Source organism: Arachis hypogaea, chromosome 7 (assembly GCF_003086295.3).
Source record: "Arachis hypogaea cultivar Tifrunner chromosome 7, arahy.Tifrunner.gnm2.J5K5, whole genome shotgun sequence".
NCBI classification, from domain to species: Eukaryota; Viridiplantae; Streptophyta; class Magnoliopsida; order Fabales; family Fabaceae; genus Arachis; species Arachis hypogaea.
The window spans coordinates 452,695-473,182 of NC_092042.1; positions in this window are offsets into that span (position 1 = coordinate 452,695).

Sequence of the window (20,488 nt, forward strand, 5' to 3'; positions counted from 1 at the left end):
GCAACAGAGTAAAACACACATAAGCACAACACAATATCACTAATTCTTCTTTCTTTTACTTTATTTGCGGTTTACTTGAATACCTCTTCTGACTTGAGCGTCGGAGATTCTTTTGCAGGTGTTCCACCCGCGTTGTTTTGAAAGAGAGCCGACCTATACCTCGCCCCGACGAATAGCAGCACTACCAATCTGAAATTACTAAAAGCTCAGATCGCTAGGAGGTCGGCATGGGTATCTCGGACGGAATATTTGGCGCCCACCGTAGGGCCGAGGAAATAACAACCCCACTAAACCTAAGTTTCTTTTTTTTAGCTTTGTGCTCTCTCTCTCTTCTCTTTTTTCAGGATTCCTCGAATCTCAGAGAATGGCTGACAACAGAATGCAGCAACCCACGCAAGCTGAGCTCTTAGCCCAGATTTCTGAGCTCCAAGCGGAAGTCCGAAGGATAGCCGAGTTGTCGTCCAACAACCGGACAGTAAAACATGGTGAGGGAGACCCCAAGAGCTCAAACCAGAATGACACGGAATCTCAAAAGCTCACCCCGCCAAAAGAGAAGCTGACTATAGACAACCCCTTCTCAGAAGACATCATGAAATTTCAAATGCCAAAAAATTTTGTGCTACCTACTGCCCTTGAACCATACAAGGGGTTCGGTGATCCTCGCGTTCATATCAGAAAATTTCAATCTATGATGTTTTTTAATGGTGCCTCTGAGCCCATACTTTGTCGAGCTTTTCCTACCTATTTAAATGGTTCTGCATTACTCTGGTTCTCTAAGTTGTCTGCAGGTTCAATCTCTTCTTTTGAAGAACTGGCGAGATCCTTCATCGATTATTTCGCTGCGTCAAGAATATATGTGCATGGGACAGACTATCTGAGCACCATCAAGCAAGGGCAGCACGAGAGCCTAAAAGATTACATGACACGGTTTGCTGAGGCAACCATGGAGATTCCAGATTTGAGCCCAGAGGTCCACCTACACGCCCTCAAAAGCGGCCTCAGACCTGGCAAGTTTCAAGAGACGATCGCAGTATCAAAGCCGAAAACATTAGACGAATTCCGAGAAAAAGCTGCTGGCCAAATGGAGATTGAAGAGCTTCGGGAAGCTAGGAAGACAGACAAACAACAACCCAGAAGGGAAGAAGAAAAGACCTTTAGATCACAAAGCAGCAAAGAGCTGAAGAAGCCTTTCAAACTTAACCCAAAGTTTGACAACTATACCCGGTTCAACACAAAGAGGGAAGACATTATAAAGAAAATTCTACACGCCAAGATGATCAAACCTCCAAACAGGGCAGGTAATTATCAAGATCAGAGGTTTGTGGACAGAACAAAGCACTGCGCCTTCCATCAAAATTTCGGCCACACAACAGATGACTGCGTAGCAGCAAAGGACCTACTGGAACGGTTGGCAAGGCAAGGACTCTTAGACAAATATGTTGATGGGAGGAAGAATAGAGGAGGAATCAAGACACCAGAAACGATTAACCAAGGGAAGGAGGAGAATGACAAAAAACAGTGGACAAACCAAAGCCAGCCACGAGGAGTCATAAATTGCATCTCAGGTGGCTTCGCCAGTGGAGGTACAACAAGCTCGGCTCGAAAGCGAAGCTACAGAGCAATGTTGGCAGTTGAGGGGACGACCTTTATACCCAAGGATGCACCCACTGGAGAAATCACTTTCACAGCCTTGGATTGCAAATCAGCAAGCCCAAACCTCGACGACTCTGTTGTCATCTCAGTGCAAGTGGGAGACCTATTGGTAAGAAAGGTCTTACTAGACCCAGGTAGTAGTGCCGATGTTCTCTTTTACTCCACTTTTCAAAAAATGAACTTATCCGACAAGGCCATTCAACCTTACTCCGGAGATCTGGTTGGATTCTCAGGAGAAAGGGTACAGGCAATGGGAACTATTTGGTTAAGAACTGTTTTGGGAGAAACCCCCTCACAAAAACGGTTGATATTAGATACATCATAGTAGATTGCATAAGCCCATACAACATCATCTTAGGCAGACCAGCTTTAAATACTTTTGGTGCAATTGTATCTACTTTACATCTGTGCGTTAAGTTTCCAGTACAGGACGAGCTCATCGCTACAGTACACGCCGACCACAAAGAAGCACGGCAATGCTACCATACTAGCTTAAAACAACAAGAATTGAACAAAGCAATTCCAGCACGGGTACAAGCCGTGTACAGCTCGGACAACCCCCCTCTCCTTAATGAGCTCGACCCAAGGGAGGAATTCCGAGAAAGACCCCAAGCATTGGACGAGCTTGGGAAGGTAACGTTTTATGGAAACGCTAACAAGTTTACATACATAGGTAATGCACTTTCAGGTAAGGAAAAAGCTCGGCTAATAAATCTCCTCAGAGACAACGCTGACCTCTTTGCGTGGACACCAACGGATATGCCAGGCATCAACCCCAGCATTATATGCCATAAGCTAGCTGTGGACCCAACAGTCAAGCCCATGGCTCAAAAGAAGCGCAACTTGGGAGAGGAAAGACGACAAGCATCTTTAGAGGAAACCAAAAAACTATTGTCAGCAGGATTTATCAAAGAAGGAAGGTTCACAACATGGCTATCTAACGTCGTAATGGTAAGAAAGAACACAGGTAAATGGCGCATGTGCGTCGACTTCACAAACCTTAACAAGGCATGCCCCAAAGATGCATATCCACTACCTTGTATTGACAAGCTGGTAGACAGCGCATCCGGTTTTAATTGTCTAAGCTTCATGGATGCCTATTCTGGATACAACCAGATTCTAATGCATCCTGAAGACCAACATAAGACTGCATTTATAACAGAATTTGGAAATTATTGTTACACAGTAATGCCTTTTGGCCTTAAGAATGCAGGCGCAACATACCAACGACTGATGGATAAAATGTTTAGAAAACAAATTGGGAGAAACATGGAGGTCTATGTCGACGACATGGTGGCCAAGACGTCACAAGGGAACTCACATTGTGATGACTTAACCGAGGTCTTTGGTCAGATCCGAGCATATAACATGAGGTTAAACCCGGAAAAATGTACTTTCGGTATACAAGGTGGAAAATTTCTTGGATTCATGTTGACATCCAGGGGAATCGAAGCAAATCCTGAGAAATGTGTCGCAATCCTTAACATGACCTCGCCGAAGACTGTGAAGGAGGTACAGAAGCTCACGGGAAGAATAGCGGCCTTGTCGCGGTTCCTGCCAGCAATATCAGACAGATCTTATCATTTTTTCCAAGCAATATCGAAGCATAAACAGTTCACTTGGACAAATGCTTGTGAAGAATCTTTCAGGAAGCTAAAAGCAATGCTGACGTCTCCCCAGATACTACAGAGTCCGGAGGCTGGTAAACCATTATATTTGTATTTATCTGTATCTAGTCACGCTATAAGTTTGGCTCTTGTGCTTGGAACAGGAAAAACACAAAAACCAGTATATTTCGTCAGCAAGGTCCTGCAGCCCACCGAGCAAAGATACCCAATGGTAGAGCAATTGGCCCTGGCACTGATCACCACAGCTAGAAGGCTCAGACATTATTTCCAAAGCCACACCATTATCGTGCGGACAGATCAACCACTTCGGCAAATATTAGCAAAACCGGAAGTAGCAGGAAGGTTGATCAAGTGGTCTATTGAATTATCAGAATTTGATATCCAGTATCAACCCAGGCCAGCTTTGAAGTCACAAATCTTGGCCGACTTCATTGCTGAGTTCACCTGTCTACACAACATCACCAGGCCGAGCACAGGGATGATGTATGTTGACGGAGCATCAAACAATAAAGGAAGCGGAGCAGGAATTATACTTGAATATGAGAACACAATCATAGAACAGTCCGTAAGATTCTCTTTTGAAGCTAGCAACAATCAAGCGGAATACGAAGCTCTACTAGCCAGATTGAACCTCGCCATCAAACTACAGATACCAAGGATCGTCGTACATTGTGATTCGCTGTTAATAGTACAACAGGTGAATGGCTCTTTCCAGGTAAAAGACCCCTTACTGGAACGATATTGGAATATGGTAAGAAATCTTATCTCGACTTTCGATAATTTCAAAATTATTCATGTCCCAAGAGGAAATAACCAAAGAGCAGACATACTATCTAAGTTGGCAACAAGCAGAACGGGCACTTCGCCCAAACTATCACAATTAACGCTAGAAAAACCTAGCGTGAACCTAACATATATTTTAAGCATGTCACAGGAACCAGATTGGAGAGCACCCATTACAGATTACATCCTCCACGGAACAATACCTACCAGTGAGACAAACCCAAAACTATTCCGAAGACAAGCAAGCTTTTATGTGTTGGTCGGGGCCGAGCTATACAGGAGAGGATTTTCACAACCACTCCTCAAATGCCTAAGCAAAAAGGAATCAGCAGAAGCCATGGATGAAGTCCATGAAGGAGTCTGCGAAAATCACATAGGGGGGAGAAGCCTAGCGGCAAAGCTACTCAGAGCAGGTTACTACTGGCCGACCATACGAAGAGATTGCATAGACAAAATAAAAAGGTGTGACCACTGTCAAAAACACGCAACGATAATGCACAGCCCTGCCGAGGTGTTGCACAACACGGAGGTAAGTTGGCCATTTTTTAGATGGGGAATGGACATCTTAGGACCATTTCCAACAGCACCAGGTTAGGTAAAATTCCTCTTAGTATGTATAGATTACTTTTTCAAATGGATTGAAGCACAGCCACTGGCACGAATCACTGCAGAAAAGGTACAATCTTTCCTTTGAAAAAACATCATTTGTAGATATGGAATTCCAGGTGAGCTCATTACTGACAATGGAAGGCAATTCACTGATTCAAAACTTGCTTCTTTTCTACAGAATTTTCATGTTAAACACCATTTTAGCTCCGTAGAACACCCTCAAACAAACGGACAAGCAGAAGTAGCTAACCGAATTATTTTGATGGCATTAAAGAAAAAGCTCGGAGAGGCAAAGGGCCAATGGGCAGATCTAGTGTCTGAGGTGCTATGGAGTTACAACACCACTATCCATTCGGCCACGGGAGAAACCCCTTTCAAACTAGTATACGGGGCAGAAGCAATGATTCCAGTAGAGATCGCCACTCCCACAATCAGAGCCGAACACCACACACAGACCTCAAACGATCAAGCTCGAGCAACTGAACTTGATACAATAGAAGAAGTAAGAAACAGTGCGTCGCTGAAGCAAAGAGCTCTACAACAATTGACTCAAAGACAATATAACAGAAAGGTGATCCCCCGAGCTTTCCAAGCAGGAGATCTAGTCTTGCGGAAAATAGAAGAAGCACGACGAACTCAAGGACATGGGAAGCTCGCGGCTACTTGGGACGGACCATATCGAATCGACAAAGTACCCGGCATGGGGGCTTATACACTACAAACACTAAAGGGAAGCACAATCCCTGGAACCTGGAATGTTTCATCTTTAAAATTGTACATATCATAATCACATAGGCGCATGATGGTACTCTTTTTCCTACTCATGAATTTTTTTCCACATTGGATTTTTGCTCAAGTGAAGGTTTTAACGAGGCCGGACGCCAACATCAGACTTTGTACGTCTTTTACAATAAAGAAATAAAGTCATAAGGAAAACATAATTCAAATCCTACCATTCTACAATATGCAGTCAAATAAAGTCGAGCTTCTTACTCGGTACACAGTCATTAAACCAAAATAACCGATGATAGTAAATCTCGGAATCAAACATTCACAAGTACAAAAACAAAATACAAAAAAAAAAAAAACATATTCAATCATCTTTTTCTCCGATACTAGAATCCTCTATTAACTCTTCAACTGGAGTCTCATCATCAACTAACTTTCCACCAACAACAATCTTGGTAGCATCCAGTTTCTCTACATCAACTTCAGGAAACAATACTTTAACCTGGGCCACCGATCTTTCAAAACCTTGAGCAAACGACTCATACACCTCCGTCTCCAATTCTCCCACACGAGCAGCCAACTGGTCATTACGAGTCTTCAGATCCTTTATTTCCTCTCCAAGGGATTCTTGCCGGCTTTGAAGATTCTCAACCTCAGACCATTTTAATTTCAAAGAAGAGGAAAGTTCCTCCACCAACTTTTCCTTTTCCTCTATAGTTCTTGTTAGTTCATTAACAACGACAACATTCTTCTTTTCTGTTTCTAAAGCAACCTTCTGTGTCCGCCCAATAGACACAAGCCGAGCCCCGATTACCTGCAAGTGAAACATGCACAAAAACATATGACAAGATGATAGAAAGAAATAAACAAAAAGGTAAAATAATTCAATTTACCTGTAAAAAGCGACTAACACCAACCGAACCAATCCTGTTGATCATCTCAACATCAACAGGAAATTGACCAAACTGTTCAGAGAGAGTGACAAACGGAAACAGTTTGCTCCATAAAGACTTGGCGTGATCATCAACACAGTACCCATGAAGCTCTTCTTGAGACTTATACGAAGATTCTATCAACTCAAAATTTACCCTGTCATCACTCTTTAAGGTACTCAGGTTAGTCCCTTTGGTTGGCCCTACTCTTTTCCTTTTCACTCTAGGTTGAAGTTCTGATTGAATAACTCCACCTCCGGCCTCTTTATCAACATTAGTAGTCGAACTTTCTTTTTCAGCCTTTTTTCTTTGATTAAAAAATGTTTTCAAACCAGCCAAAGTAATAGTAGGAACCTTCTCACCTAACAAAACAAAAAAAACAGAACATGCTATTAAAAACATAATAGAACAAGAAGCCATTTTCCATTTTTTGAAAAAAGCTTTACCTAGGTAATCCAATACTGATTGCTCATCAGAATCCCATTTTAGAAGTTCAGAAACAGATAAAAATTCTTTAGATTCCATTTCACTAACTAAAAACTCCAAAATGTCATTATCACTAGGACACCGATCTTCCACATCTAAAACCTGTACCGTTTCCGAACACCACGAAATAGGAAACCTCTCCTCCAATGTCTCATTAATAAAAAAGGAAAATTGTTCAGGAATACTCCTAATCTTAACGAACATTTTCTTAAAATCTTTGAAAGAAGATTTGTACAACGCGAAAAGGGACCTACCAGGATGACTACTTAGGTTAACCCACAAACCCCTACGAACACCCTTAGCTTGAAATAGAGAAAAAAAACCCTCAGAGAAGGAGCCTGCTCCAGAAAATCCATTAACACCTCGAACGCTCTAACAAAACCCCAGGAATTAGGGTGTAACTGTGATGGAGCACAGTTCAACCAACGCAATACACCACATTGAAAATCGGTAAAAGGAAACCTAACTCCAAGCTCTGTAAGAACACAACTATAAACATAGAAATAGGACCAGTCACAAATTTTTTCACAAACACGATCATCAACCCCACACGGAAGCACCTCAATTTTAACTTCACTCCCTTCCCTAACCCACATGTTAGAACCAAGAACCCCTACTGACTCCACATCATTAAAGTAAGAAGAGTGACACCTAACATTTTCATGCACCCAACTATACGGATCGCTCTCGCTAACAATGACTTGAGTTTTCTCCATTTACAGTAACGCATGCAAAGAATGGATTCAGCAAAAAGAAACTAGACATTAGTCAAATAGACTAACCTTTTCTGCTCATTTTCTTCTTAACACAAAGGGACTTCAGTTTTTGGCAAGGAGTCCACTAAACCACCACAAAAATTTAATATGACAAAAACGGTTCATTGACAAGAAATAGACTTGAAAAATAATAACCATTCAACATTTAATTTCAAAATCAAAGGAGCTAGATCAAGCGGTCAGGGATACATAGAGGAAAGTGCCACGGTCATGTCCATTAAGTGTTACAGGTGCGAAAAACTAGGAAACATGATAATAATAATAAACAAATAAATAAACAAATGAAACATAAATAAAATAACATATCAAATAAAAACAAACACTAAAAGGAAACAGGCCCAGCTTGGGGGCTGAGGAACCACCCAATATAGTCTAACAAAGTTTTAGGGCCAAGATAGTTCCGAAGCTCGACCCGTTTCCTTCCTCCCCCTCTTTTTCTTTAACAGGTCAAGTTTAGGGGCTGTGATGTGGACCATAAACCTCGGCCCAAACAAACACAACGGCTACCACAAAAGCTAGGAATCAGGAAACAGATCATCCAATAACAGAAAAGATTCTAAAAACTAACCACGGAGAGATCTGCGGAAGAGTACAAGATATCAGATGCTGAGCACAACGGCCTCTCTATCTATATAAACAACACCGAAGCAACAGAGTAAAACACACATAAGCACAACACAATATCACTAATTCTTCTTTCTTTTACTTTATTTGCGGTTTACTTGAATACCTCTTCTGACTTGAGCGTCGGAGATTCTTTTGCAGGTGTTCCACCCGCATTGTTTTGAAAGAGAGCCGACCTATACCTCGCCCCGACGAATAGCAGCACTACCAATCTGAAATTACTAAAAGCTCGGATCGCTAGGAGGTCGGCCTGGGTATCTCGGACAGAACACTACTCATGTTTATAAATTATTATTTTATTATCCATCTATCTTATCTTTAAAATTCTATCTTCAATTTTTAAGTTTTTATTTTGATTTAGATACTCTAATCTTATCTTTTCTTTAATATTAAGGTTATAAATTGCTGAATGCAGAACTTTCATCCTCAATCCCAGCTCTTTTTGCATTTTTAGTTCTGGCCATTTTGGAATATTACTTCGGTGGGTTTTATAAGGATTTGGATGAGGATTAATAATATGTATGTAGTTCGGAGTGGATATTGTTGAGATTGGAGAAGAAGAAGAGAGAAGTTTTGTGGATTTAGAGAGAGAAGAGAGGTTATGCAGAAATGAAGTTGTAAAATTTAAAAAGGGGAGCAAGGCTAAACACGGATGGTTAAGAGGCTTAATATAGAGCGCATATAAAAATTTAATCGATTATTGTGTTATCATACCAATCGATTGAATGCAGGAAAAAACTTTCGATTGAACTAGAAAATACCATTAGTCGCGTACAAACTTAATCGATTGTATTATCATACCAATCGATTAAACTTTCATATATCATTCTAATAAGTAATAGCGTAACTCAATCGATTGAATTAACTAAACCCAGATAGCTTTGATGATTTCAATCGATTGGGTAATATGACCAATCGATTGAATAGGAAAAACCCCACAAGCCTTACAAAATTCAATCGATTGTGTATCAATTCCAATAGATTGAATTTCTAACAAACATGATTTTCCCAATCCAATACGTATGTAATGGATCAATGATAAAATTATGATCGATTAAGATTGCAAAATATTTATTACGATTAATGAAAGATCTAATTTGTTATTGTTTTAGTTTTTTATTATTAATAAACATGATAGATGAATGATAAAATAATGATTTATAAAATAAAAAATAAATTTTATAATTATATAATTTTATAAAAAATTAATTTGTAATTAAAATTAGATAAGGACTATTTGACAGTTATTAAAAAATTTAAAAAATATATTTTATTATAGACTATTTAATAGTCTAAACGTTCTGAAACTATCAAATCCACTTCAAGTTTAACTAGATTAGATGTTTTGAAAATGTTGATACGTCCAATCATTCCCAACTACTTTTGTTTTAACTAATTCACTAAAAGCTAATAAACAAGGAGTACATGGCTACGCAGATGAATTAATATGACATGATATATATAACATAGTAAACCCCAAAAGGAAAGAACCATATTATATAGCAGCCGACTGATCATATAAAAATTATTGCAAATTATTAAGAAAATAATTTCCTGCTTCACGGGCTGGAAATAGTTAGATTAGATGTGTCACATACCCTAGACTACTTGCTCAATGTTCATGTTCACCAAAGTCTAACCACATTTATAAAACGTATTAATATTCATTATGGTAAAATGTTCCTAATTAAGTAATTATATGCCCAAGATTATATGACAAGAATAAATTACCTTTCTACCTACTCAATTATATACCCAAAACTTATGAATCTTTAGTAGTAGCTCTTACTTTGAAATTCTTACAATCTATAATGAAAACACTAAAAGAAAGAGGTTAAAAAATTTAAATATAAAAGTGAGATGTTGATATACTTTATCATTATAATTTTAGATGTTTTTAAAAATTGTAAAAGGTACACAAATTAAAAATTTTAAAAATTTGGAGTACACATCTCAGATTCTTCAATTAGTGTTTAAAAAATTAAAAAAATTTGGAGTACACAAATCGAAAGGTCCGATTTATGTACTCAAAATTTTTTAAATTTTTTAACATAAATCAGAGGATCCGATTTGTATATAAAAAAATCGAACGGTCCACTGTCTGATTTTAACTTCTAACACCACAGTTGCGTAAAGCATCAATATACTCCATAACTATATCTTACACTATTTTTTCTTTCATACCTAAATTAAAAAGTGAGAGAAAGAGAAGAAATTAGCAAATAAAACTTTCAATCATCGAAAGAAAGAAAAAAATAAAAAAATAAAAAAAAGTACTTCACGCTGATAAAGACTAAGATTTTTTTGCCTTCTCAAACAAATTACCAGTCACCGCACAAGACCTTATATGTCTACCGCACAAGACCTTACGTAGCGTTTGGTGGAGAGACAGAGACGGAAAGACAGAGACTGAGAGACAGAGACTAAGAGACAGGGATTGAAATAAATCTCAGTATTCTGTTTGGTGCAAAATGAGAGACAGGAATTGAAACAAGAATGAAACTCTAATTTAATTTGCACAAAGGGTAAAATTGGAATTAATTAATTGAAATGAAACTATTTTAGGTATAAAATGTTATTAAAGTTTCAGTCTCCATCTCTAAAAATTTTAGTCCCCTGTGTCCCTACTTTTTGGAAGTACTGAAATACTGAAATTTTAGAGACAGAGACAGAAATTTTAGTACCAGTCTCTGAACTAACAAAATAAAATAAAAGAAGGGAAATGTTAGAAAAAATTTTCAGATAAGGAAAAGAAAATAAAAGAATTACTTCTGATTAGTGAATAATGAGATCTTTTCTCTTAATCCATCTGTTGCCTATAATTCGGCTCAAATAAAACTATAAATTAGAATCTAGTTAAAATTAAATACACACATGCTATATCAGGAGTATGTGGAGAGTACGTATTTTGCTCTCCTAATAGACTTATCTTATAAAATTAAATAATTACGTGCCAATCCAGATGAGCATAAGAATTTCTCTCCAAATTTTTCTAAACAAACTCACTAAAAAGCAGTTATCACATTATTAGACCCATTAAGTAACAACTCCACAATATTAGATTTTTAGCACAGGGATAGCAGATTATCTCATATTTAGAGTGATTCAATCTTGTATGCCGTTCCATTTCTACCTGCTATAAAAGGCATCCTGTCCTGAAAAAATTTATCACAGTTACAGCACGGATACAGCTGCCAGCGGCAGCAGGTTGGTTTGGTTGTCCATTCTTGAAGTGCGACTAGTTCTAGGTGAAACGAGAAGAATTAAATTTAAAATTTAAAATTTAAATCAATTCAATTGAGTCATAATTTAATCTAAAATTTTTTAAAATAGATATGTTTGATCAATTAATAATAAAAAAGAGTGAATGTATAAAATTTATTTAAATTATATTTTAAATTATTATGTACTCCCATGCAACAAATAAAATTTAATTTATATGTACTCCCGTACAAAAAACAAAAGGAATGAGTGAATATGGAAGAAAACAAATGTGCTGACCACTGTTGATAATGGATAGTTACAAATATATTTGTTTCTTTTATATTCATCTATTTTTTTCGTTTGTTGTATGAGAGTACATAAAATTTTATTTGTTGTATAGGAATTCATAAAAATTTGAAATATAATTTAAGTAAAAATATTTCATATTATATACCAATAGAGTAGTGACATGCATTAACTAGATCATTAAATAAATCACTTGTATTTAAATTATATTTTAAATTTTTAAATAGTGGGTAGTTAAAAGAGAGGTAACTGTATTAACAGTGGGCATTTAATGGTTTTCAAATAAACATGTTAATCCCTATAATTTAAAATGGACTAAAATTGATCAAATATATCCATTTTAATCTCTTCTATCAACTTTTTAATGTACTAATTACATGCTAAAAATTTATATTATTGATATTATTAATATTTTTTATTATTTTCAAATTTTTTTTTAAAAAATACATGTATCTCATTTACACTGGAAACAAGATATATACATGTTGCATATTTTTCTCTTATCTCGTTTATACTGTAATTGAGATACATGCAAAATTATCTCATTTACAGTATAAACGAGATAAGAGAGATATTTATTTCAGTAAATATTTTTAAAATTATTTATTTCGATAATTATTATATTATTTAATTTATAAAAATAAAAAATTTGTTGTAAAATTTGAAAATATAGAGGTGAAACTAATTGTGTCTCGTAGGTATAAGTACCTATGAAAAACTTGAACTCGCGACTTTTTAAATGAGTATGGAGAGATTATACTATTTGAGTTATAATTCATTGGCTACTATGCTATAACACAATTGAATATAATATATGTCAACGAATTTGTTGTAAAGAAAATATTAAATCGAACCAGTTATAAGAAATAAATGACACAACTTGTTTATATAAACAATGCATATAGCCATATCCCACACTAAATCGGTTGTTAATCAGAATAATTAGAGTCAATTTGAATTGAGTTTTAAAAACAAAAATGTTAACTTGTTAATATTTTAGATTTTTTAATAAAAAAGTTATTTAATAGAATTAATCTTAGCATACAAGTCATTAGCATTTATAAATTTTACAAGTGTGGAACTTATTAAAACCCTAAACGCGCTCCAATTTATATATACAAGTCACGCGTTATATAACAGACTTTAGTTTCAATCAAAATCAATTAACGCGCGAATATCTCTCTTCCAATCTTCAAAAGATTTCCTTACCTTCTTCGAATCTCTTGCCAAGTTTCTTCGTTCTCCTTCTCGCGTTCTCCCCTGGTCTTTTGGATCCTTCTTTCTTCTGCGTTTATCACTTCTTTGGTCTTCGTCATTCGCCTGAGTTTTGCGAACTGTAACGCTAGTTTCGTTTTATTTTGATTTTCTGGTTTCTGAAATCAAATTTTGAAGTCCTTTTGAAGATAATGGATGATTCAACCTCAGATTGTTAGCGCAATCACGGCGAAGTGGATTCAATCTCAGATTGTCAGCTCAATCACAGCGAAGTGGATTTTGAATTTGAATCGAACGAAGTTCCTGAGGTTTGATTTAGTTTCAGTTAATTTTGATTGTCTAGCTGAATAATTCGTGAAGCTAGACTGTGAAATTAATGCGTGAACATAATCTGTGGATTGAATCTAATGTATTAGTTTTGATTAATTATCTGCAATTTATAGCAAACGCTCGGGTGTAGATCAGAACTTTTTGGGTGTATTTTTATGGAGTTTTGGGTGTATTTACAGTTTATGGTTTTTCTTGTTAGTTTTAATTGACTTGTTGTCGTTCGGGTGTATATCAGGAGTCCTTTGGTGTATGTTAGTTTGATTGTTATTTTTTTTTATGAGGTGCAGAAATTCTATAGTATTTTCTTGTTTTCAACATGTTGTATTTTGCAGTCTCTCTCTGTTGTTGATGAGCAACTTGTTCCCAAGGTAGGAATGACTTTTAAAAACCTTGAAGATGCTGCAAAATTTTATAAGCACTATGCCAAGGCTGCAGGTTTATTATATCCAGTTAAACATCTTTCATGTTGTATCAGTGGTACATCCAAATTCCAGCCAATATCAAGGACGTGTTATGAATTATCAGTTCAGGGAACCAGCAGCAGTGGATAGTTTTTTGGGTGTATAATTACAGAATATGGGTGTAAACCATAGTTTTCTTGAGTGTATTTCTGAATTTTCTTGTGTTTGATATATATATATATATATATTTCAGAATCTGCTGTTTATGTTATAAATTATTGTTTGTTTTTTTTATTTTGGTATAGGGTTTAAGGGTTTAAGGGTTTAGGGGCTTAGGGTTTAAGGATAAAGTATCAGAGGATAGAGTCTGGTGTATATTTAACTTTTCTTGGGTGTAAAATGAGATTTTATGAGTGTAAAAATTAATGATTTGGGTGTATAATAGGTTGAGTGATTTAGGGTTTAGTGTTTAGGTTTTTAGGATTTATGGTTTAGGGTTTAGGGTTTAGGGTTTAGGATTTATGTTTGTAGGGTTTAGGGTTTAGAGTTTAGTGTTTAGGGTTTAGGGTTTAGGATTTAGGTTTTTAGAGTTTAGGGTTTAGGTTTTAGGTTTTTAATGTTTAGTGTTTAGGGTTTAGGGTTTAGGTTTTTATGGTTTATGGTTTAGGTTTTTAGGGTTTAGGGTTTATGGTTTAGGTTTTTAGGGTTTAGGGTTTAGTGTTTAGGGTTTAGGGTTTAGTGTTTAGGATTTAGTGTTTAGGATTTAGGTTTTAGGTGTAGTGTTTAGGATTTATGGTTTAGGATTTTTGGGGATAAATCATCAGGGGAATAGATGTTTGGGTGTCTAATCAACATTCTTTGGGTGTAAAATGTCAGGTTATGGGTGTATATTTGGTTTGATGTTTTCCTTCATATTATAGTACCTGTAAATCAGACATTTTCAATACATCAGAGAAAGTTTAATTATGGAAAAAAATTTACTTATAATTGGATCAAATATATTTACAGCATGTGTTCAATTTCTTACAAGAGTATATAATAGTTACAGTAATCAGTGTCAATATCATTAGAATCTATCTGACAAAATGGACTCAATAACAATAAGGATAGTCTAGACAGTCTTATTGCATGACTTCCGCTAATGGCTTCAGTTTTGTCTTGATTCATTTCATGGAATAGAAGACATATATTTGTTCTTACATTTTTTTTAGCTTGTTTTTTGCCTTCCATTTTTACTGCAATGAAAAATACACCCATGGATATCAGTCAGATACACTCATAGATCAACCAGATACACACAAACCGATTTCATAAGTATTTGATGAGATCAGTTCAAAATGATGTTCAATTGAGTCAAACATCGATAAATATACAAGCTCAAGCAATATTACAATGTCAAGCAATATACAGCCAAGGACAAGCAGTATTAGAACATTTGCAACAGTTGACTATATTAAATTATATGAGTTCAGAAATATACACCCAACAAATTACGCCATATACACCCAACAATCAACCATATACACCCAACACATTACGCCATATACACCCAACAAATTACGCAATATACACACAAAAATTAGTTAGGAGAAGAACTAGAACAAGAAGAACTGTAAAAGCTAGAACAAGATGAACGATAAAAACTTAGATCAGGTACATACACCCAAACCAATTTCATAAGTATTTAATTAGATAAGTTTAAAATTATGTTTAATTCACTAAAACATGGATAAATATACAAGTTCAAGCAATATTACAATGTCAAGCAATATACACCCAAGGACAATCAATATTAGGACAGTTGCAACAGTTGATTATATTACATGATATGGGTTCAGGAATATACACCCAACAAATTACGCCATATACACCCAACAATCAATCATATACATCCAACACATTACGCCATATACACCCATACAAATTACTCCATATACACCCAACAAATTAAGCAATATACAGCGAAAAATCAGTTACGAGAAGAACTATAACAAGAAGAACAGTAAAACCTAGAACCACTTTGAAGAACAATAAAACCTAGAGGAGCTTACAAGAAGAGTAAAACCTAGAATAAGAAAAACAGTAAAAACAGTGATATGAGATTTAGAACAAGAAAATCAGTAAAACCTAGAAGAACATGGAAGAACAGTAAAACCTAGTTCTTCGATTTCGAAATCAGAAACAAAAATGTGAAAAATGTACAAGATGAGTAAAATAGTAACGAATCTTGAATAATATTTTTTCGTTTTTTCTGGAGATTGTTGATGGAGAGTTTTATCTTCGCGACGAGTTCGACCTTGAATAATGTCTCTTCAGTTTGGAATGTTGCTCGAAACTTTGTGATTTGTGTTTTGTTTGAAGGAGAAGAGGAAGAGTTAGCCATGACGAGCGCTTATTCCAAAGAGTAACCGTTTGAGTGACACACATGGGTTGACACTCCATTCAAAGGAAGTGAGTGCGCGTGGACAAATTATTGGGCTGAGTTAACTTGTAAGGCTTGTAAGCTTTTTTTACTTATATGTGTAGCAGATCCCTATTTAATATTTAGATATATTTTTTAAAAATAATTTATATATAAAAAAATACTTCTAAATTTATTCGGACAAAAAAAATATTTTTTTATTTAAATTACATAAAAAGACAAGATCAACTCATAAAACAATAAGAATCAATCGTAATATTCTTGAATTTAATTACTTAATATGTTAATCTAAATTTTTGTAATAAAGTGTGCAAGAGGTCTATTTCCAGAGCAACCAGTTTTCTTTTCATATGCCATACGAAAAATAGCATTACGTTTGCTTTATCATATTAAATATTTTTGTAATATATGTTTGTTAATCTTTCCCGTGTTCTTGCGATTGTATTGAGAATTTCATATAGTGTATTTCACACATAATTAACCTCTACCGACATGTTTCTTTCTTTTGGTAAATCTTTTTTATGTATCTTCTTTCTTTGTGATTTATTTTGTTCACGTAATGCCTATCACTATGATGCTATTCCGTTTAAATATGTTACTGGTTACAAATCATTCGACTAGGATTTTGAGATTTATATAGTTCGTGTTTCTTCATAGTTATTGATTAAGTGAAGGATAATTAAGACACATTAAAATAAGAAAATAAATTATTATGTCAATAAATAACGTAAATTGAATAAGTAAATAAAATATTTTGTCAATAATTTATTGAATAAAATAATTTATTTGATGTCATACTTAGTGCCAAATTAATGATAGTTCTGTGAGAGTAATTAAAATGACTGTTGGTGATGGTTATGATTTTAATATGGAACTCAGTTGTTTTTGCAAGTTTGCTTTCGTACAATGTTTAAAAAAGATGGTTTGTATTTTAAGTGGTAAAATATGCGTAATTGATGCACCTGAATGATTAGCACCACCATCATGTCATAGCTTAACCTGTCAGCTGAATGTTTCTCGTAACAGTGGCAATAATGAAGTCTTGACAGTTGATATTTCCTAAAGTAATACCTCATCATTACTCAAATTAGTGAAGAAGTAACATTCTCCAAGCCCATATTGAATAGGCAAATCGTAGCATTTAATGCGTTGTAACAGTAGATTGGAGTGGGTTTGATAGCACTCTGTGTCTCTGTCCCATACGGTGCATAGGAAGAGGCGCAATGGATTCATGTTGAAATTAAGTTTTTATGTGTTAGTAATGATCTTTTGGATTTTGAGAAATTTCGAAAACATAGTGTATCCAAAAAATAATTAACCTAAAATAATGCACACTAATTTTTTTAGTTTTTATTAATTAATTTTAATAATTAAAATTATCTTTAACAATTAATAAATATTAAACAAGATAAATTCTCATTATTTTTTTAGTCTTGGTATAGCATTACTAGAAGAATTTAAGGTTCGCTGAAGCTGGAATATCAATTTATTAGGGTTGTTAAAATATAATTAGGATCAATGAGAATTATTTAGTATATCTGAATATTTATTATAAAATATTACGTCTTTATTATTACGATTCTCTTAGTACCTATAAATACTCTTTTATATTGTATCATTCCAGACAACTTGATTAAACTCAATAATACACAAATCCTTCCTACAGTTTAGTTTCTTATTTCTAACATGGTATCAGAGCCATGGTATCCTCCTTGAGGAGGATAGGTTGTTTTTCTTCTAGTGAAATCACCATATTTTTTTTTGTGCCATTTTTTTCCCTTCTTTTTTGTCAATGCTTTTTTTTCCAGCAGTTCGCCATCTTTTCAGCAGTTTTTCGGCCATTCTTGCGGTAGTTCCGTCTGCGTTCTCGTCCGACAGTTCCGTCTGCTTTCCCGTCCTGCAGTTCCGTCTGCTTTCCCGTTCGGCGGTTTCGTTTTTGTTTCCTTCTCATTTGCGCTTCTTTCCGGCAGTTCCATCTGCGCTTCTTTCAGACAGCGGCGGTTCTATCTGCGCTTCCTTCAGACAGCGGCAGTTACATCTGCGATTCCTTCAGACAGCGGCAGTTCCATCTGCGATTCTTTCAGACAGCGGCAGTTCCATCTGCGCTTCCTTCCGACAGCAGCAGTTCCGTCTGCGCTTTCTTTCGACAATTTCGTCTGCATCCGTTCTATTAGTTTATGCATTTTTTTATTTCGTTGTTTTAAATATGTTTCAAACTCAAGTTGTCACTTGAGTTTGAGGAGGATGTTAGAATATAATTAGAATCAATTAGAGTTATTTAGTATATCTGAATATTTATTATAGAATATTACGTCTTTATTATTACGATTCTCTTAGCACCTATAAATACCCTTTTATATTGTATCATTTCAAACAAGTTGATTACACTCAATAATACACAAATTTTTTTTCCAGTTTAGTTTCTTATTTCTAAAAAGGGTAATAAATAGCAAAGAATCCAGAAATTTAAAGTACTGGAGGAAGATGTATGGCTTAGGAGAATAATAAATTTTTTTTTATACATATAGCAAAGCGTATAAAAAAATAATATGAAAATATTAAATATTAAATATTTTTTATTATTCATTATAAATATTTAAATATTGAAAAAAATTGGTTATTAATTCACGTTTTATAAAATAAATATGATAATAATAATAACGTTAACAATAATAATATTAAACGAGATTAAACAAGATCATAAATATATTATTCTCTAAGCAATAATAAAGAAAGCGAAACATATTTTTTTTCATGAATTATGTATCCTAAATGGTATTGTAGAAAAAAATTATAGACAAATCTCTCATGTACGATAAATGATAATCCTGTTTTATTTTCTATTTTTAAAAAAATAGCTATATCCTAAAGAGTGTTTAAACAATGTAATTATGATTTAGATAAATAGATGCCTTTTTCAATAATTTTTTTATATAAACGTGATGTTGAATAATATAATCCAGACAATATTTGTTTAGTCAAATATAATTTTTAGATAGAGTTGTGAAACATAAATTATAGACTTTTTTATATAAATAAAATAAACACAGTTCCAAATATGTTAGTTGTTAATTCTATATCTTAGGACGAGTTATGTTTAGTACTATTCTCAAGAGTTACTCATAAATGATCCCATAATCGTGTGCTTCGTCAAATAAACGGACATCATCCCAGCATGTGTTGATTTACCCTTTTTACCTTTATAACACAAAAGACTGGCACAAATTGTGTGCAAAAATTAATCCTTGACAGCTATACGGAAAGATAACGTGTACAAATTCATGCTTGTCCTGACGATATACGGAAATATTGGATGAACAAATGGCATTACAAGACCCAAACGGAGACTAAAATTGGGCATCAATTTAAAGGTTATTGGGCTTTTTGGAAATGAGAATGATGCCAAATCAAGTTTGCCCTTCCAAAAAGGTTAAGATTGCGAAGTTTCCATTTGGTGCAACGAATATGGCCGTTTTCTTTTCCCATTTCATTTTATTTTATTTTATTCTTACTTGTATTATTTTTTTTTAACCTTAAAACTTATCTAGAGTCTTATACTTCTGTTACTCACAGGACCAGTTCATATAACCAACACCAAGTCTTTATCAGGTTTAATTAGACTAAAACAATTGGATTGATTCTTTAGTGATTGATAAAAAATTAGTAAGGAATCATACAAAAATCAACGTAGCCATCAGAAATTTCTATAAAAATCTATACTACCAGGAAGCCTTGCCAAACATCAGTTTTTGAGACGGCCTAATAAATCGGTTAGAATTAGAGGAAGCTCAAGCACTAGAGGTGTTACCGTTAAAGGAGAAAGTAAATGATGCAGTTTGGGAATGTGAATCATCTAAGACTCCGAAAAATGATAGATATAACATGAACTTCATAAAAAAGTGTTGGAATGAGATTGGAGTGAAATTTATTAAAGTTGTGATGAATTTCTTTGAGACAACAAGGTTACCAACAGACTCCAATGTTACCTGAGTAGCGAAGTTTGTGGGCACAATGGAGATAAAGGATCTTAGACCAATCAGTATGGTTGGGTGCGTCTACAAGGTCATATCAAAAGTGTTGACAAGAAGGATGAGGCGTGTAATGCCAGGGTTAGTTGGGGAATCACAGAGTGCATTTGTCAAAGGAAAGAAGGATACATGATGGAGCGCTAATAGCATGTGAGACTGTATAATGGCTAAAACTGAAGAAGAAGGCATCGACAATCATCAAACTGGACTTTCAGAAAGCCTATGACAGAGTCAAATGGAACTTTGTTGATATGGTGCTAGAAAAGATGGGATTTGGTATAAGATGGAGGGCATGGATCACTGAATGCATTAGATCAGCATTTATCTCCATAATGGTTAACGGGACACCATCAAAACCATTT